The 25,078-nt window shown below is 41.9% G+C and overlaps 1 protein-coding gene and 1 long non-coding RNA gene across 2 annotated transcripts in view; both read left to right on the top strand.

Moving 5' to 3' along the window:
* The window catches only part of LOC109308084, a 16,501-nt gene extending 518 nt beyond the window's left edge, over positions 1-15,983 (top strand). The window contains exons 2-3 of the long non-coding RNA XR_002100455.1: positions 8,921-8,925; positions 15,972-15,983. This is a non-coding gene — a long non-coding RNA (uncharacterized LOC109308084). The remainder of the gene's footprint in view (positions 1-8,920; positions 8,926-15,971) is intronic.
* Positions 1-25,078, top strand: part of EDIL3 (EGF like repeats and discoidin domains 3) — a 354,955-nt gene that overhangs the window by 281,242 nt on the left and 48,635 nt on the right. The gene's annotated exons all lie outside the window — the stretch shown is intronic.

Genomic DNA, 25,078 nt, shown 5'->3' with positions numbered 1-25,078 from the left:
ATTATTCTAATCTAAGTTTCAAGACTGGCAATATTCAGGCCAGGACCAGGGTAAAGTTTATTGTTCTATATCTTATAATAAATCAGGCATAGGAATTAGAGGTCTATTTTATTTAATAAGAGCTGAGGAATCTGCCTTTCCATCAGCATTAAAATGATTATTCCCAAATTAGAAATCTGCATATTGGAAATTCATGTCCTGATTTTATCACAACCCTATTAAACTATTTGCAGAGACTCCCAAGATGTTGATTTTTATATAGTTCTATCATACAGGGACATCCTGGAAGCAGAAGCAAAATTTAAAAAGGAAAGAAAAAGAAAAGCAGAAGTTTTAAAATCCCCTGTAAAATATATTTTTTCTTTTAAGATATGTAACAGCTAAAACAGATGAGAATGTGCTATAGTTTTAAAAATGTATTGGCCTTATTTGGGGGGTAATCTAAGTAAAGTGGTCAGCCAACATAGTCATGATAAACTATATTCATTCTCTTGCCCTTGTTATTGTTATTTCTTTTGTACTAGTAAACTTCTTCCTTTCCTTTTTTTTGGTGTCATTGTCATTTTTATTGTATATATTTTACTATGTTGTTTAAAATGCAAACATTTTTTACTTAAAGTGGTGGCCTTGCTATCAGCAATGTGGTCTTCTTTAAGATGATTTTCCATAAAAAAAAAAAAATCAATATATTTGGCACTCTGGGGGGTGGGAAAAAAAGCAGATGTTAAAGTGGCATCCTGATGAAAACAAATATATGGAGAACTAGACTTTGCATAAGGCAAAGTGAGTGGACTATAATCCCAAATATAATTCAGTTATAAAAACTGTCTGTCATCTATTACAGAAGCTCACTCAGGGTAGCAGCATTTATGAATAATCAATTTATGACAGTTTTGGGAAGGCTTACACAGTAAATGAGCCCTTCCATATTGTTTTGATTGAAACAAGAGCTGAATCCTGGGAATTACGTTCTTTCTTGCATTAAAAGATATAAGCAAGTTAAACTTTAATGCAGGAGAAAATAAATGACAACATTAAAATCAATTATTCAAATGTAATTCCCAACTTGGTTTTACAGAGACATGTAAATCTAATTAGAGTGTTACTCTTCCGCCATTTAAGCAATGTGAGCTTAAAAACTGGAATACAGACTGTTTGCACAGGGGTTTTGTTAGATAATTTGATAATCTGTCACTTTATATAGTGTCACTAAACAGTGTGCCCATGCAGGGCCATAGACTAAAGATGAAAGAGCCTAATGAGATAAGTTAATGCCAATATTATCACCCAGATGTTGTTCAAAAGCAGAGATCATTTCACTAATACATAACAATAAGCAGCACTTAGATAGGATTAAAATGGGCTGTGTGCAGTTCTATTATTTTGTTTTATTAATTATGTTATTACCCCAAATTTAGTGCAATATTGCCTACGAAAGTATGCAGTAGCTATTTGGTAGGATTTTTACAGCTCTGAAACTGCCATTAAGTAACCTATTAAATGAAATAAAATGCTTTTTTACAGAACACTTAATATCCAAGATAAACATTGTCTACTTGAAGGTTTTTATTTTATAGAAATAAAAGGAAGGCTACACAAACCAGATTGGATGCATTCCAACTGAGAGTGTAGTGTGCTGGTCTCTCTTATTTGATTAGATTTAAGAAATAGCCAAGTGTAATTTTTTAAATGTTTGTTAAATATTTGTGTTTAATCAGGGGTATCATACAAACTCCTCTGAAGTCAGTATGTATCTCTTTCCATTTACTACAGTAAGCTTTGGCTCTAGTGTATGACTGTGAATACACAAGTGTCTGATCCTGCAACCCTTACATCAGTTCTTACTGAAGCAGTTAGTCTCATTAAATGCAAGATGCTTCTTTCATATCATTAAGTACAGAATGCTTCTTTCTTACCACTTTGCAAATGATTTTCATTTGTTTGCAAATGATTTCTGGATCGTAGGTCTAAAGCAACAGTGGAGTCTTTATTTGTATTCTTTTCAAACACCTCTGGGCTTTATTCTACAAGCCTCTGCACATGAAAACTCCATAAAAGTCAGTGATATGTCTCTGTTGGTAGAGAATTCAGGATCTGAAAACTTTACTTCTTCACAAAACTGAGCATGTATTTCTCACAAGTGCGGGGCTGCTCCCACAAGTGAGTATCTGTATGATCTGGTAATAATAAAGCCTTTTCTGTCCCCCTGCACACAAATCAAGAAGTATAAATAAATGTTCCACATTTAAAGCTGTGACATGCATATTGTACCTGACCCCAAACTGCAAAATCAAGGAAAGGAACTTTGTTCTTTAACCCTCCATGCATACTCTTAAACTTTAACACTGCCACAAATAACCCACACCACAATCTTCTTGTCCCTGCACCTCTGTGAGATGTCATCCACTAAACACATCCATTTGCTTTAGCTCAAAGAGAGACTTGGGGCACTAAAAGGCTCCTAGAAGGATTAATACTGTTTTCTCTCACCTTGTCCTTTAATTTATAGTACAGTGGTTCTCAAATAGTGGATTTCAAATGTGGCTACAAGGAGGATCAAGGAGAGAATGAACTCATTCAGATTTCTTCTCTCCTTCCCCATGCAAACTGTTCCATGGTGTTGGGCAGCATTACCATATTTATTTGAATCTAAGACACAATCTTTTGTCCCCAGTCAGCATGGGGACTTGGTTTCATGTACAAGGCAGAGGGAGGGAAGGACAGGGGGCTGCTGCAGCTCTGACTCTGGCCCTGAATTTGAATCCCTCCACATGCCCTCCACTTGCCCTCAGCAGCTTCTGCTCCCACAAACCCCTGCCCATTTCCCTCACCTGTACTGTCAGGTGCAGTTCAGCTCAGACTCAGGCTAGATTCCCTCCCAGGCACAGAGCACAAGGAAACTCTGTCCCCTGCCCAGCCAATTAGTGGTACCAACAGTGTTGTATGGCCAGCAGGGGCTGTGCTTCCACATGCTGTGCTCGGGAACAGGATCTGATAGCATGGGTGACAAGAAGAAGAGGCAGGGACTGGGGAGTAGAGCGAAGGGGCAGAGATAGTGGGGAGTGAGAAGGGAGGGATAGAGACTGTGGGGAGCTGGAGTGGAATGCAGGTGGCAGGGGGGCAGGAAGGTTGTATGGGGAAGAAGGGGGGGTCATGGGCAGAGGGGCCACTTGACCCCCACTAGCTATAGCAGTGGGGGAGACAGATTTAAGGTAACCTCCAATAATTAGATTTTATACCTGGAAAATTATAACAAATGTATACTTTTTCCAAATATAGAATCTGATTATTGGGGGTTATCTTAAATTCAGGGTCAACTTGGATTCAGGTAAATACAGTATGTTTCACATGAGATACTGCCAAAACAGGAAGAAACAGATACTTGTTAGTACATTGCTGCAGGTAGGCTAAAAGCTCTGCTAAGAAGCAAAATGACTTTATTTCTGTGCATGCAATATGTTATCTTTTCCAAAAAACAAACTGGGGTGTAAATCATGTATAAGGATCTATAGTAACAGCAGTTTCTGCTGCTTGAGCTTTTGCTGGACAAAAGCTAAAGTAATGCTCCACAAGGTTCACAGGGAACACATCTACACAAGATGCTTTACTGTGCAGTAGAGCTAAGTACTATATAGTAAGCATCACTGTCTACATGTGCTGACTCTTACTGCACAGTAATTTGCTCTACTCAACAGTTAATTTGTTACTTTCAAATGCAAGTATCAAATTAACTGCTGAGTAATTATTGTATGACATGTGTAGACAGCCAGCTGGGAGAAAATTTGCTCCTGGGCAGCAGGGGGCGGAAGATTGCTCCCTGTCCCCAGGAGCTGCCTGATGCTAGAGTAAGCTTCACCAGCAGAGCCAGGAGAGGACAATGTCCCCTGGCCCTGGGAGCTCCCAGCCTCCACTCCACGACTGCAGAGTGGGGACTGGAGATCCCTGCATGGGGAGAGTTCCCTGCCCAGCCTGGGACCTGCCCTTGACTGCGACAGTTCCCCGCCCAGCTGAGGACTCACTACTAACTGCCCCACCAGCAGATCAGGGCAGGTGGGTGGGATCTGCCCCTCCCCTGCAGCTGTTTTCAAGCCCCATACCCCTGATTGGGGAGCCAGGGCCAGGAGCTCCCTGCTGCTGGGGCGGGGGGTCATTGTCCCTACCTGGGCTCTGCTACCAGAGCCTGCCCCAGCAGTAGGCAGCTCCTGGGGGCAGGGAACAACCTGCTGTCTCCTGGACCCATGCTCCCTGCCAGCCCCTGGTGTAGCACCCATAGGGGGCCTAGAGCTCCCCCTGGCTGCTGCAGGAAGCCAGTGCTGAGCCAGAGGGGGCAGGAGCAGACACTGCTTCCAGGAGCAGTAAATCTGCTCCCGAATCCCCACATGTTTTAGATGCCTGCCCAGTGTGGGTTTACTCTAGAATAATTTAGTCTAAAGTAAATCCACCCTACAGCATTTGCCCAGGCAGAAGAAAATTGATCATGCTGCTCTCACTAGCTGCTGCTACTCAGCAACTTATGGAAATATTTTTTTTCCCTTTATTCTGCCTTTCCAAAACAAGGTACATATGTTATTCCAAGGTGTGTTGTATCTGAGAAAACATAATAATTAGTTCAGGCACCATGTTGAATAAACACTCCTGTGCTGCAATAATGTATGGCATGAGGTCCAAGGCAGAGGGGAATTATGGGGCTCTACACTGCATTTGAAGGCAGTTAGCTGTGAGGCTCCAGGTGGGGTTGGGATGGTAGGTGGCCTGTGGGGTTTTGTGGTGGCTGGAGGTGATCCATAGGATCAAGTTTTATGTATAATGAGTTTTTCACTCCAAAAGGGAATTGGGAGGAGGGAAGAAAGTCCTGTATCTGAGTCCCCCAAGACAAATGCCACCACAACAAAGTCTCAGTTGCTCTATTTGAAAAGAGTTTCTCCTTCCAGTTGATTATAAATATGAAAGCAAGTATCTTTTCTACTTGGAATATGCCAGGTTATTTTAGGGGCCAGGCATTACTGATCAAAGAGCTCTTATATTCAGATTTTTGCAATGTCTTTCTCAATTTGGTGTTAATGATTTAATCTTGTAGATTGCTCAACTGTGTTAAAATACCATGTGCTCAGGCTTTGAAGCAGCCAGGTAGCTAAGCTTCGACATAACAGTAAGCACAGGACTAATCCTGTTCACGTTAGGCAGAATTCTCCTGGGTTTAAGGGTATGTCTGTGTTTAGGTATATTGCTGAACAAGGTCTTCTTCGTTTCTTTAGCATCTGTAAGTACTATATAGTAAGCATGACCGTCTACCACTTAGTAAAAAGAAATGTGCATTCCATTTCTATACCAAACTACACCGTTCTATACAACTGAAAAAAAAGAGAAAGAAGAAAGAAGAGGCATGGCAGAAGCTGGAATATGACATTAATGTTTAAAACCAATTGCGTGTCATGAACTTTCTGCATGACTTTCAATTCTGTTGCTGATTAGGAGTATGCATCCAAAAATTCCCATGTGACCTAATGCCTCAGAGCTACAGCCACTTGATGCTTCATTGCAACTGTTATTGCATCTCCACCAACTGAGTCAGGGTAATGACCATTCTCTTCAGCTGTTTTGACTGTTACTCTGCTTTCACTCAACCTTTATCTTTGCTTATTTAGAAATTAATCTTGAAATTCTTTCCACATAGGTTTGCCAAATGTAAATGCCCATAGAGTTCAATGCTGTTAGGCATGGATGTGAATATAGTTGTCCATATGTATGGAATTTTACAACAAACTTGGATTTTAATGAAACTCTGACCTTATAATGGCATATTTGATTTCTGATTGTCTGCCTTTTTGCTTTATGGCCTAAATATTAAATGAACCCATATTTATTTATCATGTAATCAATTTTACTTACACATTGGTGAACTAGTAAACCTAAACTGTAGAACAGCTTAAATCTAAAGTTAGGTTACTTTAAAGCATTGCCCTCCTACCCCAACAATTCACACCTTTCTTGCTGATTGTTCAGCCACAGAAGTAGGTGACATGTTACAGATGGGAGAAAAGTTTTAGGGTTGAGCTAATGTTTCTGCATGACTGGATAATATATGGTCCTAGAAACTTATGTGAACACTTCAGCTGGTGCTACATGTAGCACAATCAGAAAGCTTTTTCATGGCATTATGAGGTGGACAAGGTAGGTTACATTAGCAGTGGTTGAGAGAGCATTAATTACCTCATTTTTGAAAAAGCGTGTGTTTATATCATATTACTCCAGTGTGTGACAGGGAGAGATGCTTCAGATTTTGATTGTATAGACACTGCCTCAAATTTTGAACCATATTTCAATCTTCTACAGGTGTGTCTCTGAAATAACTTCCTTTGCTGTAAAGGGTTTTGCTGTTATTATGAATGGTTTCCTGTTTATTTTCTATCTATTTGTTGGTGTGTTCTCCTGAAGGATGGGAATGTTATAGTTAAATATCTAGGACCCGCTATAGATGGTCTCTGAATTATTGTTTGTGTGGTTAATTAGAAGTGTGCATATCAGTTTGATATAATTAAAAGTATGAGGGAAGCATATAAAAGAGTAAAAGAAAGTTGCACAAGTGAATCTCTGAATTTTACTGCAATAAAGGTTTTAAAAGGGGGTCAATACTATGTCTGACTTGTATGCATAAAATATATTTTAAAACTAAGGAACAGAATTTTTTTTTTTAGTAATAAGTCTAGGTCCACAAGCTTAACTTAAAATATGAACACTCTTGTGAGGAATGAATGCATTAGTAGTTGAGTTGGTGAAGCATTTCCTTTTCCCATGCTCCTGTAATAAGCTATGATCATTTAATGAACAATAATTTTCAGGAAAATTTCAGAACAACTGTTTAAAATATAATTACCCAGATCTACAAGCCTAACTAACTTAGGCTAACTTACTGAATGCAGCTGCTTTGGGTGTATTTATAAGCTGTTCTCCTGAGACAGGCACTATTGGTACAGTAATTAATCATTTAGGACATAATGTTGGATTTAAAATATTCCAGGTAACAGAGGTAAGAGTTGTTTTGAAAGTATGAGCACTATCAAATGAATTTAAGAGTAACATGTGTGTCTAGCCAATGCTTCTATTTTCATGAAGAGAAGCAGGCATCCCCGGGCTTATTATCCCTAGAAAAAAATAATTTCACTCTGGTTTCACATTTGTTGAAATGCAAGTTGTTTGTTTTATCTATACTCCTGAATCCTGACAAAATGTGAGCTAGATTGTGGGGGTATTGAGGAAACAATGTAATCCTACCTGACCACTTCTGTGATGAAAATGAGCCATTTGGCAGGTGGAACTAGCTTTTGAGAATTATTCCTGTAATAAAGGACTTCCTGCCCTGGCTTGGGATAATGAGAATGCCTCTGCACTTCCTGTTCCCCACACAGTAGGGACATGCTATTGAGGAACGTGTTCCAGGAAAGGAAGAAGAAGTGGTATGACTGGAGTACAACATGTACCAGCTGTTCTCAGCTCCTAGGATCATTATATATGTGGCTGATTTGTAGAGATGCTCAGCTTCAGGCGCCAGCACTTCGGAGAATCTGACCAGAGTCCCAAGGACAAGGCAGGGAGCCAAGTCAAGGAGCCAGAAAACAGACCAAATAGGGGGCTTTTGAGTGGAAGTTTACAAGGGAAATTTTTCCCACTTACCTTCTAAGACTTCTTCACTTTAAGTTTGCTTGTTGAGCAGATGTTGTAGTAGTTTAAGTCTCCCATTAGCATCAGGTCCTGAAATGTGGATACTTAGGTGTTTGAAAAAAGCCTCATCTACCTCCTCCCTTTAACTTTATGGTCTATAGCAGACACCCACTGTGACATCACTCTTGCTATTCTCCCCTTTTATCTGGACCAAGAAGCTTTCAACAAGCCTGTTCCCCCTTTATACTTCACTTCAGAACAACTGTACATCTCTTTTATATATAAAAAGCAACACCACCTCCTTTTTTTGCCCAGCTTGTTCTTTACAGAAAAGGTATGGCAATCTATGACAGTATGCAGTCATGTAACTAAATTCTTTCTGCTTATGTTTCCCCAGACTTCTTTAACTAGTATTAAATGACGTGGATAATTAGGTAACTGCCCAGATTAATTCCCTCTGATAACATTGCTCATGCTCCCCATAATGCTTCCTCTTACTTGTTCTTTACTTACCTGCCTCCATTCCCCAGTGAACCTAATTTAAGCTTACTACCCTAGTGAGGAGGGCTTTATAAATGAAGATGCTCTTTCCCTACTTTGTCAGGTGAATACCATCTCTTCCCAGCTGTCCTTTTTGGAATAATATTGCATGGACAAAGAATCCAAAGCCCTACAGACAGCACCATCTGTGCAGCCATGTGTTTATCTCCATGATGCATTCCCTCTGGCCCGAACCCTTAACCTTGACTGAAAAGATCAATAAGAACACAAACTACCCAAGGAGAAAAACTTATTGAGGAATCTCCATCCTTGGAAATTTTCAAGAGCACTTTCAACAGACATTTGTCTAGAATGGTTTTGAATCTGCCTTGAGCCAGGGGCTTGACTAGACGACTTCATGGCACCCCTTCCAGCCCTACTTTCCTATGATCCTATGCACCTGACTCCTTCACTGTCAGATCCAGAGCCATGTAGTCACTGTTGATCTGTTCAGGGTTACCGTTCACACGAATGAATAACATGGGGTAGTAGTCAGGGGGTCAGATAAGTTTTCCTTGTATAGTATCTCAGATATAGGCTCCAGGGAAGCAGCAAAGATAACAGATGAGGCAGGCAGATGGATGTTTCTATCTGTTGCAGAAAGGGAGTCACTAACCACCATCACTTTTCACTTGCTCTTGGTGGTAGTGGCTCTATCTGCTGCTCACTAATTAGGAGGAATTAGTTTGAAAATAGGAGGTGGATGCAACTTGGGTGACAGTGACCGTAATAAAATTCAAGATACTAAGCAAAGAAAGGAAAGTTAGCAGCAGAATAAAGACAGTTGTCTTCAGAAAAGCAGACTTTAACAAGCTCAAAGAACTCCTGGGTCTCTAGTACTCATGGGAGGGAAATCTGAGGGAGAAAGAGTTCAGGAGATCTGTTGTACCTTAAAGAGATGATATTAAGGACACAAGAATAGGCTACCCTGATGCCAAGAAAGAATAGGAAATGCAGCAAGAGAGAGACCTGTTTAAACAGAAACTCTTTAATTAATTGAAACTCAAAAGGAAATCTTTCAAAAAGTGAAAACTTGACTATATTACTATAAGAAGAGTAAAAGAGTATATCAGAGTATATAGGGAGAAAAATCAGGAAGACTAAGACACAAACTGAGATGCAGTGAACAAGGAACATAAATGGCAAGAACCAAAAAAAATTCCCTAGTTTATGTTAAAAAAGAAGGCCAAGGAAATGAGATCGATGAAGTTGAGAAGACTGAACTATTCAATACCTTTTTTACTTAAGTTTTCATGAAAGAAAAGGGTAGGGATTATTTTGAGATGCTAGATATTTTCAAGTCAGCAGAACCAGATAGGATGTATCCTAGAGTACTCAAGGAATTGGCTAAGGTAATTGGAAAGCTATTGCCTGTTCTCTTTGAGAAATCATGGAAGTTGGATAAGTTCCCAGACTATTGGAAAAGGGCAAATATAGTGGCTGTATTTCAGAAAGGCAAGGAGGAGGACCTTAGGGAATAGTCTGACCCCAATATGTGTAAAAAATCTATGTGTATGCACCTAAAGAATAACAAGGTGATTGAGCATAAGCAACAAGTATCTTGCAACAGGTACTCCTTGAGAGCAATTTATGCCTGACCAACCCGATTTCCTTCTAAAACAAGGTGATGGGCTTATGGATGTGGATAGAACTGTGAATATGAAACATTTTGACTTTAACAAGGCTTTTAACACTGTCTCTCATGATAGTCTTATTAGCAAACTAAGAAAATACAATCAAGACCAAAGTACTATACATTGGATCCACTTGATCATTGTGCTCAAAGAATAGTCATCAATGGCTCAATGCCTAGTTTGGAGGTATAGTGCTAGAAGTTATCATTTAAAGATGCTCCCTAACAGGAGACTTAGGGGTTGAGAATTAGGAGATGGTGCCTCAGGCAGCAGTAAGGAAGTTGGTGTTAGTTAAATCAAGAGACAGACCTAGGATCTGTGCGAGTTGCTTGCTGTTCCAGAATAAAACCTTTTTTGTAGTTCTTCTCATTCACATATGCCTGTATTTATTGAACCTCGTGATCACCACATAGTGTGTGAAGTGGCAAATGAGAAATAACCTGAAAAAATTGAGAGCCAAACAGCATGCCTCCATTTACAGAAGACTTCACTGTTATGAAAAGGACAGTTAGTCATGGAAGTTTGGAAACCTATATTGTCTGTTGTTGAACAATATAGTGGAGAATTGCAGTGCATTCAGACAAATAGCAGCAACAGGGGCAGAAAAGAAAAATAACTAAATCAAATAACTTTTCTCCTTATATATTGTAGGGGAGGAAGCCCCTGGTTGTTTATAAGACTTTAACCTTCAAAAAAAGCCAAAGTATGCAATTAGATCAAATACAAATTTTAGGAGTACTGCATGCCAAAAAAATAATCAGGGCCTTGAAAGACATAGAGTTTTATGTGCAGACAAACAACAAGAAAAAGTATAAATCAGTATGTTACAGTATGTTACGGACCCTGGGTAAGAACTGTGCTTTTGGAAACTTAATACAATCTCTGATCAGGATCCTGGTTTCCTCTATTCAAAAATCCAAAATTCTCTGATAAAAAGCCTCAAATCTGTGTTTTTCTGTAATTAAAATGAAAGACCACTAGATAGATATGTATGTATATATAGGTATCAGATGACACAATGTTTTACTGATATATTTACAATTTAAAGCAATTTGGAGGTCAACCTCCAAGCAATTACCTTCAAGGTCAACGTCCCCCTGCACAGCTGCTTTAGCAGTCCAGGAGGGCTCTAGTCCTGGTTCTGGAAGCTGTTTCTACACAAAGTGCTCCCCTGCCCCCCATCTCTCTCTCTCTCTCTTACACACCCCCTGCCCTGCTTCCTCCCCCAGCTCATCACACACACACACAGACCCTGCTCCCACCTCCACCTCCAGCCCATCACAAGCCCCCTCAGTGGTTCCCAGGACAAAGAGGCTCTCCTCCCCCCACCACTCCCCCAGGTCAAAAGTCTGACTAGCAGCCATGCTGCTCCTCTCCTTCTATCCCCACCCCTCCCCGTGCCCTGCTGCAGTGCACCGCCAGCCACCACCTCCAGTGCCAGCCCCAGCAGAGCTGCCAGCAGCTGCCATAGATGCAGGCTGGTGGGATTTAGTGTGATGGTACAGGGAGCAATGAGGCAGTGGCCACTAGCACAGCAGATGGGCAGAACTCACCCCCAGTGCCTTGGCTCCGGGCAGTACCCTGGCTGGGCAGTGCCGCCAGCCCCCAACCTTCCCCTGAGGGCCCTAAGCCTGGCAGGCAGGAGTGCTGCACATGTTCCCTCCCTGCCACCACTGTTGCCCCAGCTGGGAAGTACCCCCAGACCTAGCCCACTAGGATAAGCCACAGCGAGATGAGGCAGCCTGCACCTGCTCCAGTCTCTGTCTGCCGCACAAGACAGGGTGATTGCCACCCACACTCACCTGCCCTGCCCTGCCCTCTACCCACCCTGCCAGCTCTCCCAGCAGGTCCCAGCCTCCCTGGCAGCATGACCCTCACCCAACCCACAGAGCCCCTTCAGACCTTCCAGAAGGGGTAGCCAGCTGCTGCCCACTCCAGGGCTCACCCCTACTTACAAAGGCTGCAGAAGGGAATGTGAGTCTGAACCAGTCCTGGGTGACTCAGATTCTCAGGCCCTGTCCCCATCCCCTCCAGACAGGGCATAAGGCTTCCCACCCTTTTGCAAGTAGCTATTGCAGGCTGGACATCTGCCAGCCTGCAGAGAGCTGGTTGCAAAGGGGGAAACCTGCATTTTTCTGCTTCAAAGGGGAAAATCACATTTTTCTCCTTTGATGGGGAAAATCCATGTTTTTCCAAGGGAAATGGAAAACCCGGATCCCTACTAATTAGAGAAAGGATTAGTTGTGGCACTGCAGACACTGCATTACAAGAAAGGCTATTGCATGAGAGAGATTTGACCATAGAAAAGACTCTCCAAATGTTCAAGGCAGCAGAAACTGAGATGGTTCAGGCTGCAGAGCTGAATGCACAGGTGACCACATGGGAGAACAGAAAATCTGGAATGCTCCCTTCCCCCTCCCCCCAACAAGTCAGCAGCGCTACTGCAGGCTGAGATAGGGGTGAGGCGGCATAGTGCTTCAGGCAGGTGGGCAGCAGTTTTGTCTGCCTAGCAGACCGTGCCACTCCACACTGTTTTACCTCCCCACCAGACTGTGCCCCACGCCCCTGTGTTTCTAAAACAGTCATTTTAAATCCTACCAGCTGGCTGGAACTGGCTTCCAAAATCCAGGACTGTCCCAGTTAAACTGGGATGTATAGTCATGCTATGAATGTACTAAAAGGGGCTATCCATGCAGTAGGCCAGAAAGCATGTAGCCAGAATTTGTCTCTCAGAATTTGAGTGGAATTTTCCATTTGGCAAGAGCATGCTGCAGGAGAAAGAGCAAAGGAGCCAATGTGCATGACATGTAGAAGATGATATAGGGCCAAATGTTGTGCCACATTTGGAAAGCTCTGTTTCAAGTGTAACAAGAGGAACCATTTTGTGAGGTCCTGCAGATCTCAAACATATAAACCTCAAGTGCATACAGTTGAGTATATGATGGAAGGGACTGGATTTTGCCAGAAGTGTAAAAAAAAGTTTAAAAAATGGTTTCATTTAAATTAGACATTGTTGCTCACGTTTATATTTTACCAGAGCGTGAAGAGAAAGTTAAAACTGAAACCAAAACTGAGACCAACATAAATCAAAATAACCGTCTAGTCAGGAACAAATATTCCAATGAGGGGATAATGTATTGCTAGCATACAACATAAAAGTTAAGAATACAAACTCCCACTCATTGTGGTACCTTGGAAGGTGACACTAATTTTAGGTTTGGCAGCTTGTGAGAAACTAAATCTAGTTAAGTGTGTGCTTGCAATACAAAAAGAGACAAAATTCATCCCTCCTGATAATCCTCTTAGTTGTCATGGCTTAAATGTGGACAGTCTTCAGAAAAAACTAGTTCCAGAACACAAGAAGCAACCTCATCCTTATGGGAAGAAATATGCCTATGGTCAAAAATGCAAATGCCTTCATGCAGAAAAAAGAAATCAGCCTCAGTGGTCTGTAGCTACTGAACTTTGTGCTATGTGCAGAAGCACAGCTACAAAAAGCCAGTCAGTAGAAGGGCCCAAGTCTATCAAGGCTTGGAGGAAAAGCTTCCCACCAAAACAAATCAGAAACTGGATCTGATACTTTCTCAGTCTGAGAGAAAAGCTCATAGAAACTTGTTAAGAGAACTGCAGATAAGGGGGAACAGGAAAGTGATTGGTAAAAACTCACTTCACAGTGACATGCATCTCCTCTGTACATGGGTGGTAATTGATTTTTTTTCTGTTTCTTGATTTCTGTAGTTTTTTTAAGAGGAAAGATGCAGTGATAGAAGTTATAATGCAAAGATGCTTCCTAATAGGAGACTGATGGGTCGGGAATTAGGAGATAGTCCCTTAGGCAGCAGCTAGCTGGTTAGGTAATAGCTGTGAGTCAGAGACAAACATAAGCTATGCAGGGGTTACTTACTGCTCCATAATAAAAACCTCTTGGATACTTCTCATTTATATATCCCAGTATTTATTGAACTCAGCGATCGCTACAGAAGGATATATCTAGTGGGACCCCTTAGGGGTCTGTTCTGGGTCCAGCATTCTTTAATATCTTTGTTATTGATTTGGTGGATAGGATGGAGTACACAATTAGCAAATTTGCTAATGCAAGCAAACTGGGGAGCTGCAGACACTCTAGAGGATAGACTTATGATTCAATATGACCTTGATAAACTGGAAAAACTGTCTGAAATTAATCAAACAAAATTCACAAAGGACAAGTGCAGAGTCCTGCACTTAAGACAGAACAATTGCATGAACAAATACAGACAGGCAAATGACTGTAGAAAAAGACCTGGGCATTATTGAGAACTGCACGTTGACTATAAGTCAACAGTATGTTGTTGCAGCAAAGGCCACTAGACTATTGGGTTGTATCAACAGAACTGTCACTTGCAAAACACAGGAAGTAATTTCCCAATCTATTAAGCACTGTCACATTTGGAGTACTGTGTCCGGTTTTGGTCAACACACTTTAAGAAAGTTGTGGGCAAATTAGAGTCTGCCAGACAGCAACACATTAGTGGTCTAGAAAACTTCTACACCCCAGGTATAGTAAACATGATTTGCAGAGAAGGATTGGCAGAACTGGAACAGTTTCATAAACTTAATGATGGTGATAGACTGCCCTGTCCCCTGCAGGCAAAAAGAACAAGATGTAATGGTTTTAAATTGCAGCAAGGGAAATTAAGGTTGGACATTAAGCTGAACTTTCTGACTAAGTGAAACCATTCAGGGGGGTTAGGAGGAGGTTAGATTGGGTTCAAAATGGCCACCTGATTTAAGGTAAGTACGGATAGGGGGGTTAATGGGGCATTTTGGGGGCAAGCAGCCTTGGGGGAGCATTGAGGGTTCATGGGGAACTGGGGGGGAGGCTGGGGGGGTTACAGGAAATCAGGGGAATGGGGGATCAAGTAGCATCTAGTGATCAGTAGGATTGGAGATACAAGTGGTATCTGCAGGGGGACTGGGCAGGAGGCAGGATCTGTGGGAGGGATCAGGGGGATGGGGATACAGGCAGTATCTGTGGGAGAGAGGGATGGCAGGCAGCATCCACAGGAGGAATGGGGAAGCAGGTAGCATGCTCAGCGGGTGTTGCTGGGGTATGGGAGTATCTTCTAGGATCAGTGAGACTTGCAGGGTCCACTGTGGGGTTTGAGGATGGACATGGGGCTATTTTTAGCCCCTTCCCCCTTCCAGCAAACACTACACCCCCATGCTTTCTACCCCTCTCCCCACCAATACTTACTTCCTGGATTTTGGCAGCAGTGAATGGTAAGAAAGCCAGCAGATTCCAGAGTAGTGTGGGGAGGGAGAACAGGGACCAGGGGGCTAAAAATAGCCCAGTGCTGGTCAAGGGGTGTAAAAAGAGTAACCCCAGGGCTGGGAAAGCTCAGGCACTGGCCCTAGCCCCAGGGCTGCACAGATAAGTGTATAGAAGTTGTATGCTCCCATCTAGCCTGGGTCAAGTAAGTCTGATACTACATCAATCCAGGTCCATCTTAAACTAGATTCCACAATTTTTTGATCGGTGTGTGCACCAATCTAAACTTCTGTACTGTTATGGGTTTATATTTGATTTTCTATCACTAAGACTGGGTCTGAGTGTAAGGTTCATACCCAGGGTATACTAAATTAGATCGGGTGGTCATTTTGAACCCAGTCTAACCCCTACCCCCAGAATGCCTGCACTTAGCCTGAGGGTATTTAAGTATTAGAACAGATAACCTAGAAAGGTTGTGGAATATCCACGATTGGAAGTTTTTAAGATCCAAGTAAACAAACACCTTTTAGGAATGCTTCAATCAGCAATAACCCTATACTGAGCAAAGGAATTAGACTAGATGACTTTGAGGACCCTTCTAAAGCTATTTTTGTGTGATTCTATGGTTCTAGATAGGTTCTTCCATGCACAGGTGGAAGGGGAAAAAAATGTTCGGTGGGGCTGAGCATGCGCGCACAGGCACCCCTCCCCCCAGTGGGAAAATCTGGGGGGGGAAGCGGTGGGAAGAGGGAATGGACCCAGGACTGGGCAGGGATCAGGAGAGAGTGAAGCCAAGCCAAGCCCAGGCCCAGGCTCAGGATCACGGCCCACTGTGCCCATCCCTTCCCCAACACCTGGGGTCGTTGCCTGGCACCAGTGCCCCCCAGCCCCACACCAGCGCCGGCTGCCTCCCCGCAGTGGACCTAGCTCCACACTGCCCAGGGGGCCTGGGACCGGGGCCAGAATGAGGCCAGCCTAGGCTGTGCCGCTGGGCCAGAGCCCCTGGGACCCCCATGCCCACCCCACCCCACCCCAAATCATTGTTGCTCTCTGGGGGGCATAGGGAAGGGGTGGTGACTCCTGCCACTGCATGCAACCCGAGAGTGCATGGGGGGCATGGGGCAGGCAGAGTGCTGCTGCAGGCTGGGGTAGAGGCTGCACTGGGTTCTTTCCAGCCTGCCCCCACCACCCAGCTGGGAACAGCCTGGTGCAGCCCTGGCACCAGCCCACAGTGGCAGCCAGCCCTGCCCCACGCAGTTCCGGAGCACATGCCTCCATGCTTCCTGGGGTGTGGGTTGCAGCAGGAGCCACGGCCCCCAGATGAGCCACTCACAGCTCAGTCCCATCCTCCACCAGCTACGCTGCGCCTGCCCCTCCCCTAGTCCCAGCCCCAGCCTCAATCCCTCTCCACCCCTGCTGTACCAGAAACCCTCAGCCAGGCTGCCTTGTGGCCCTACTGCTGCCCTACATTTGGGGGAGGGGGCTAAGCCCCTTTAGCCCCCTTCCACTGCCTATGCTTCCATAAGTATTTAGATTCCTGACTTTTTCATTTTTAATTACCTTTGTTGTTTTAAATATTTGGCTTCTGAAATTAATATTCATGATCTGTTTTTCACTCTTAATTGCTTTGCCTGTTCTGGTTATCTTGCATATCCATTAGAATAATGCCCAGAATTGGATTAGACTTCACTCTTTTCTCTGCTCATAAATCTCACCAGATCTTAAATAATCCACAAAATAGCATGCATTAGCTTTCAGTTTTCTTCAAGATATCAAAGTTTGCTGCAGGAAAAAACTCATAGAATGGAGGGCACTGGTTGGAAGCCTTAGACCAAGAACATGTACAATTTACTTATTCATTCCACTAACCCAAACAAACATGCCACCTTGGGAAGCAAGCAGCTCTCACTTTGTCAATAAACAGCCTGCACCCATCCAGAGCATGTAAACACTGATCAGGAGCCAGTTCCAAGCAGCCAGTAGGAAATGCTAGGCATAAGAGAGGATGTGAACTCCTCAAACCTCTGAATTAGGGCGGCACATTATGGGTGCGTGCAGATGTTACACTTAGAATTAACTAACTAGGTTTAGGTTTATCTAAATGCCAATATGTTTAGATATTCAGGGAGGTTAGACCAGGAAAAAATGGTGGCGACAATCTAAACTAGTTCACCTGAGAAGGTGAACTAATTTAGATGGGAAACAGGTTAGCCCAATCTAGTGAATGTCAGCACAAATTCGGAGTGCAGCCTCGGGGGTGGAAAAGTTCAGCTGGTTGCCCCAGCCCTGGGCCTGTACTCTTCCTATCTCCCACCCTGACCAGGATACCTTTAGACTCCCCCCTGATTTTCTGCACCCCTGGATGGACAACCCCTCTGCAGACCCACTAATCCCCCTCCACAGACCTCCCAATCCTGTCCACCCTCCCTCCCCTCAACCCCATTACTTAGACTGAGTTTCCAGCATAAGTTATGGCACTAGCAAATATGTGCATACACTAAACCCAATCTAAAATGACGTGGTTTATAGTAAGCTGCGTGATCGTATATCAGATATCACAAATGTGTACACAATACCCTGCGTGCCTCTGACATCTCAAGAACTTACTCCAGGATGAGGACTTTGGACCTTTTGCCTAATAATGAAGCATTCAGTCAGGAAAAGGGAGACTAGGCTTGTAGTCCACCCCAACCTGAAGAAGTTTAAACCTCAAATTCCTAGGAAATTTCCTACCTGGTTGTGAACTGAGCAGGGCCAAGGAGCAATTCTACTCTTCCTGTTTAAGCTGGACCAATGGGCAGCAAGGAAGCAAGAGTTATGGGGCCAGCAAAAGGGAGTCTGGCTTTTATCTGATGACTGTTTAGTGTATAGTGCATAAAAGGCATTGGAAGCAGGGAACAGAACCTATGACTCCATCCCAGGCATTGCCTTCCTCATTGGACTTGGAGGCATGGCTAGAAAAATTCACAATTTCTCTGCTAAAGATAACTTTTTTACATAGTCCTAATGAAGGAAGTCTCTATACTTTTGTCACCATAGTCAATCTGAGTGAAAGGTGGATGTTTTAATGCATCTCAATGCCTGGGGAATTAAGATAACCTTTTTTTTGATCTCCTCCCAGCCACTCACATTGATTGTGTTTGTTCCTGGATTCCTTCAAGTATTATGAATATATATTGTAATACCTGACAAGCAGTGGCATGCAATTCTTGATTAGCTACATTACAAGTGATAAAGGGATGATACTATTAGTTCCTGTAACAACGTTTGAAACATTTGATTATACCCAAATTCATAGGTTGGATGTAGAAAGTTATATTTACTGAGACAATAATAGTTATATTTTGGCAAGGTGGCCAAGGTAGGAATAATTCTAGGGGGGAAAATAATGTAACTGAAAGTGTATTTCTATGTCAAATTTCCACAAAAACATAACCCCGCCCCCCACACTAGTTTTGTAGCTGCTGAGGTAAGAGCAATCTGATCTGTGATGCTAACATCCTGATATGATATTTTAAAGCGTATTTGTTTAACACTTCATGAATATTGCGTGTTTCCAGAAATAAAGTTTTGCATGTGCATATCTTAGCCACCTGTGCATCACATGCTATCATACATCTTGCATCCTTTTCATTTGCAGACATTTAATGAAGACTCCTAATCATTGTGTTTGCCAAAGCGTATGGGAGTTATAGTATTAGAATCTGTTGTGGGATGCTAGCCATCTGTCTCTGCCTTCCCATATGTCACTACGTGTTGATTGGATAATCCATATGCCGTACTCATGATATGCATAGGTCATGATGTTGTATCCGGTATTTTCTTTTTGCTAGGTGCATAATTAATTTCTGTGTCATTCGATTTTCTGTGCAGCAGTGCTTTTCAACTTCTGCCATAGTCTTCACCAATATTTTAATGATTTGTGAAGATCAGAGACACCTCATTGTTGAAAATCAGATCTAGGAATTTCATTTGAATAATAAGGTACACTGCAATACTTTTGCAGTGTACAGGTCATATTACTTTTGAAGTAGTAGGGAGGGTGTTCATGATATTAGAGTTATTCATTCCTAATCACTGTTTATCACTGCAGCTAGCCAAGCAATCTGCAAGATGTCAGTGACATATGGCTCATTCACATTTATACAGTCACAGGGAAGCCAGATGCTAGGAGTTTAAATCAGCAATTCAGAATACCCTGTAAATAAATATTCAACAGCAATATGCATCTAAAGCTTACATATCAAGAGAGAGGCAAAATTATAAAACTAATAAAATATACATTTTCTCTAGTCTAACATGGGCAAATTACAGAAATTATTTGATTTCTAGACGTCTATTTTAATGTCAGACAGATTATTTGATTCCTAGGCAGCCAGTTTAATACTGCAAAATCCAAATGCAGCAAGTTTTATTAAAAATGATTGCCCATTTAAAGTACTTCACTCTTTTGCCTCAACTGCCAAATTTAGTCATACATGTTTAATATTTTTGGTCATATTTTGACAAGTTTCTAGTGCGTGCATTAGAGCAGGAGAGTGATATTAAATTCGGTATCTGATTGATGAGTATATAGCAGTTGGCCTGTTACAAGCAACTTAGTGAGGAGTAGATAAAATTACCTGTAAAATACTCAAGAGTAAACCACTAGATTTATTGACCTGCAGAAGAAAGATAGGCACATTTTTGACAGAATAAAATAAACTTGCTCGTTCAGCTCAGCTGACTATCCTTAGGGCACAAACATGAGTTTATTTTTTTAAGGAATCCATCAGCATAGAAGTGAGATGCCAAATATTTATACCATTTTTTTCAATTAACAGTGTCTCAAAGACAAGATGATGATAACAGGTGGCCAGTTTTTTTAAAAGTTAGCCATTTTAAAATCAGCTTTCAACCTTTCAGACTCAATAAACCTGCTTCTTATTAAGATTAACTGGAGTGAAATCCCCTAATACAGTCAATAAAAACATTTCTTTCGACTTAAGTGGGACCAGGATTCCACCTATGGAGTGATTCCATTGCTTTTAGTAGACATTAGTTCCTATTGCTTATATGAAAAAGAGAACAAGTCTGTTCGGTACTCTATACCAATATTGTAGTACATCCATGAGACACAATAATGACACCCATTATTAGATACGAAGTGGTAAAAATAAACTTACTGCAATAGAATGTAGATATGAGGTCAATTTGTGTTTTGTTGAGCCTGCTTCCCCTTGCATTTACAGAACTGTATGCAGCAGCAGGAGACTATTATCCTATGACAATGTTCTTCTTCACTGACATTATCTCGTGTATAACTTTCACCTCTAAGAATCCTATTTCATTTCTTTCTCTCCTTCAATTAACTGGAAGTCCACCAGCTGGCTGGTTTCAAAGCATCGTACCTTATTACATTGGTGATCTCTGACTATTTCAGAGGCTTTTGGCGAAGTAATAAGGCATCCTGTGTTTGGCATAGTTAGGAAGATACTCAAAAGAAATGCGTCAAAAAAACTGCTCTGTCTATAGTCTGAGCTGTACAGCTAACATAGAGAAAATTCTGGTCCCTCCACCTCCTTCTTAGGACATAAAATGGTTTATCAGCTATAGCTAGTGATTAGTTTAAAGATAATGACAGGGAAATGACAGCAAGCAAGGATCTTGCATGCACCAAGGGACCCCATGGGTTCCTACCTTCAGAAGCAGAACCAGGGTAGGATAGTCATGCCCCCCTTCTCCTGTTTAATAAAATGAGTTCTCCCCCATTCAAGGTCAGCAAAGGACATGGGGGGGGGGGCAGATGCAGGAAGCAGGGGGGCCTACCTGATTCTGCTACTACCATTTCCAGTTGAATCCAGCACCCTGAACTACCATCCCCTGCAGATGGAGCCACAAGGAAGAGGAAGAAATTGAGGGGTGGGGATTGGGCAGGGGACAGAAATCCATGTGCTGTTACCACTGCTATCCCCAGATGACCCTGGCACTCCATGCAGCTTTCCCCTGCAGCTGGAGCCCCTTTCCTCCTTCCTGGGCTGGCAGGGAATAAAGACCCCACCCACTACCACTGGTCCTGGCCTAGCATGGCATTTGGGATCTGCGCACTGCCACCACTGTCCCTGGCTCACCTGGGATCAAAGGGAGACCCAGTGGGAAGTGGCTATGTGAGTGGTTGAGCACAGCTGAGGACACTAGAAGGAGGTCCTCCATCCCTATGCCTGCTCCCTACTCCTTCCCCTCTAGGTTTTCCCCAGACAGCCTGAGGGCTCCAGCTATAGAAAGTACCTGTATGGTGTGCTGGGCTCAGCTGGGGACAGCAATGGCAATGTTCTTCCTTCACCTAGTCTTTCACTGCCCCCCATGTGTCCCCCAGTGCATCCATCCTCTCATGGTAGAGTTGCAGTGGTAGCCCTGTCTGTTGCACACTCCTTTTTAAATCCTAAATCTGTCTAGGGGCACAACTTCCCTAAAGAGTTAGAGCCATGGTCCCTTTCTTCAGGTGTTAAAGGAGGCCTACAGTACCTACTATAAAAAGCAGCAGGTATTCGGAGGAGCTCTGAGAGTAATTCTGACTTTTTGAGGTAAAGTCCTTCTTGGAGCACCCTTTGGGGTGTTTGGCATTACTTTGTACTTCAGTTAGGACTGTTTTCTTGCCTTTGGATCCTGCATCTATTAAAATCAACGACAACATTCTCATTGACATAAGTGATGAACCATTGGCCTAATAATGCAGTATTGCTGAGACCTAATTAACTGTATCTAAGAAAAAATAGATGCATATTCCTTGTTTTCATTTTAATTTTCCATTAGAATGGTGTAATTCTTATAGTTGTTTATATGGCTAATAAAATGTATAGCTCTACAGTAAGCAGAATATAAAAAGCTGGCAACAGGCCGCCTGATTCATTTCTTTTAGGCTAGGTATGGGCATTCAAAAAGCCTGAGGTGGAATCGATCTAAGTTACGCAGTTTTCTGTAAGCAGCATTCTTTGGATTGGTAGTGAACAGAATGGACATTCGCCCTTGAGAGGGAGGGGGAGGGTGCAAATCTTAGACCAGATTCTGCCATTTTTCAATTAGTCTGTGTGCACCATGTTTGTTCTGTTACAGGTATAGACTAATTTTGTGTTCCAGACTTCTGTTCCGTTCTGTTCTGAGTACAGACTGGTTTCCAAATGCTTATACTGGTTTAATATAATGTCTGTACGTGGCCTTTGTTTGGTATTTTCTTCTCCAAATGCCACAAGGTTAGCCGTATATTTCTCTAGGTTCATTACACTCCAACTGCTATAATATAATATGCCTAACTTCTGTGATATGCAGGCTTGGGAATGTAAACACAAATGAAATGTGATCTATGTACTGCAATAAATTTCTTCCTGTCATAGTGGTAAATTTGAGATGCAGATGGTTTAAGTTAATTATGGGTAGCAATATGCCTGTCAACAAGTTGAATGCATTTACAATGCCTGGTAAACTTTTGTGAAGTTTTTTCTCTTCTTTTGGTTTAATTCTTTGTTACTGATTTTCAAAAGAGAGAGGCAGGATAGGGATAATCAGGGAGTGAGAATGAAACTGTAACAGCAAGCATTAATAGAGAAAAGATATAAATAGTAAATATAAACCATTACAGAAAGCTTGTACAGGGAATTACCCTACCATTTGTGTGTGTCAAAAATGGGGCAATATATCTTTAATCTCCATAATTTTATCAATGAAATATTATGTGAGAAGGGAATGCCCTGTGGGATATTGAAGGACCACAACAATCCTGCCAGGGGTAACGAACCAGAAATTTATCTCACTACTTCAAGGTAACATTTAGCAAGGTTCCTGTTGCTCCTCTGTTCATTATTTTTGCTTTATCTTACACTATTCATACCCTCACACAGGTCAAGAACGAAGGAAAGGCTCAAAACTCTTCCTGAAAACACTGGGAAGGTAGATTTGTACTGCCTGTGCCTAGATTTCCAACAGCTGTTAATATTGAACTCTAAAGCCATGAATATTTTGAGACCTAAAATCTGTCTTCATACAGAATAGCTTCAGGCAACGTGGGTGCTAAGGCGAGAAGTTCTTTGTAATATAAAAGCAGATTCCCTCAACATTGGAACCTATTTCTCCACGTTATCTGTAAGAGCCCCCTGGAACAGTCAGGGAGGTTCAACTCTTGATGCAATCTTTGAGAAATGGAGGGGCCCGATAAGAGTATATATCTGTTTAAAAAAAAAAGGTTCATTTTGATTCATCTTTTGTTTTGGGTTGAAAAACCAGCTACTGTTTTCAGCTTTTTAGTGTGGCTGTTTTATATTTATAGTTTATGTGGCAAACATACTAGATAAAAAAATGTATGCATCTTAAATCAAACTTAGTATATATTTAGTAATTTAGTGATTTTATTGTATGTTGCACATAGTTTTAAGGGGTAATAGTATAACTTAAAAACAAATCTGTGCTGTTGCTGACTTTGCTTTGAAAATAAATTTCCTTTAATTTATGGGTTGCACTGGCTTGGCTGTCTCTGCTCTCACACAATCCACTTTTTTATAGCTGAGCTGTTCATTTTCTCTCCCTCAATGCAGGACTTTGACGTTTAGTACTCAGTCCCCTTGCTTTCTTACAGATCTTACCCCAATCTCTCCAGGTTCCTTTTTGGGATGTTTTCACTCTTCTGCCTGTTTGCTTCCTCCTCCAACTTTGTTGTGCTGACATCTTATTGAATCTGGATTTTACTGCCAAGCAGCCCCGAGAAGGAGAGACCTGAAGTGTCATGTGCAGAGACAATGTCAGTGGAAATATCTTTTAGAACTAAACCCAGCAAAAATGATGGAAACAAGGAGTATATTTGCATTTTGTGAGACCCAAGTAGTCACTCCCCAGATTAAAAAACATAATAATCAAAGGGAGTGCTATTTGAACAGATGAATAAATAACAGTACAACCTATCAGAACTTCAAAGCTTACCGAATTTATGCTACTGTGAAAGAAATAATTGTTTTATTAAAAGTGAAGCCCTTTTTTCTTACTTTTGATTTTTTTATATAATTTTTTTAAGATTTTGATAAGCCCTGAGTCATTTATACAGTATCAGAAAAGCAACAGGAATGAATTGCCTTCCTCATTACCATGCAAGTTTGTGATGTTTTGCCATGCTCTGCTAAGTTCCAGCCAACAAGACAGTCCCCACGGGCTTCTCCTCCCACCTGCTGGCAAGATTTAATGCCATTTTACAACATTTCAAATAAAAGCTCTTTCTAAATTGTGCCAGTGTAAAGGCTCTGATTAGCTTTTGAGCAATCAAAATCCTTCCAGACTTCTGATTACAAATAATTTTCACCATCACCTCTGTCAGTAAGGCTTCATCAAGCCTACATATTTCAAATAACATTAAAAGATTGTAGGTTTTCTTGTTTGTTTGCTTTTTTAAGAAGCCCATTTCTAATTTGTATTATTTAGACAAGCATGTGTACGCACATACACACATGCACGCAAGTGCGCGCGCACACACACAAAACTTGGTTGGGTTTTTTTTCCTATTAGCACTTCTTTCCAAAATAGAGTGAAAATATGGACAAAAGAAGGCTTAATCAACCTTAATGTAATAGTCTAGGCTTTGATCCCAACCTTATAAACACTATTTAGTTTTACACAAGAAAAAATTAAGCATTCCTAAAGTCTCTATAGGATTAGGCCTCTCATCTGTACTTTGTATAGTATCCAAAGCAATACAATTATCTATGCTAAAATACCCTAGTTATGTTCATAAGTCTGAAGATTCTGACAAGTAATATATGCACACTTTGTTAATTATGTTGATTCTGTTGATTCAGGAGTGGATGAGCCTCATATCATGGCTAAATTCAATGAAAGTGTGATGAGCAATAGCTTGCAGTATTTGGAAATGATGAACTGAATATTGCCATGCTATTGTTTTCATAGATTTCATAGACATTAGGGCTGGAAGGGACCTCGGGAGATCATCGAGTCCAGCCCCCTGCCCAAAGGGCAGGAA

This window comes from Crocodylus porosus, unplaced genomic scaffold, assembly GCF_001723895.1.
Source record: "Crocodylus porosus isolate Cpor-Errol unplaced genomic scaffold, CroPor_comp1, whole genome shotgun sequence".
Taxonomy (NCBI): Eukaryota; Metazoa; Chordata; order Crocodylia; family Crocodylidae; genus Crocodylus; species Crocodylus porosus.
The sequence above is the reverse complement of the archived record's forward strand: the minus strand, read 5'-3'. Positions and strand labels throughout refer to the sequence as shown.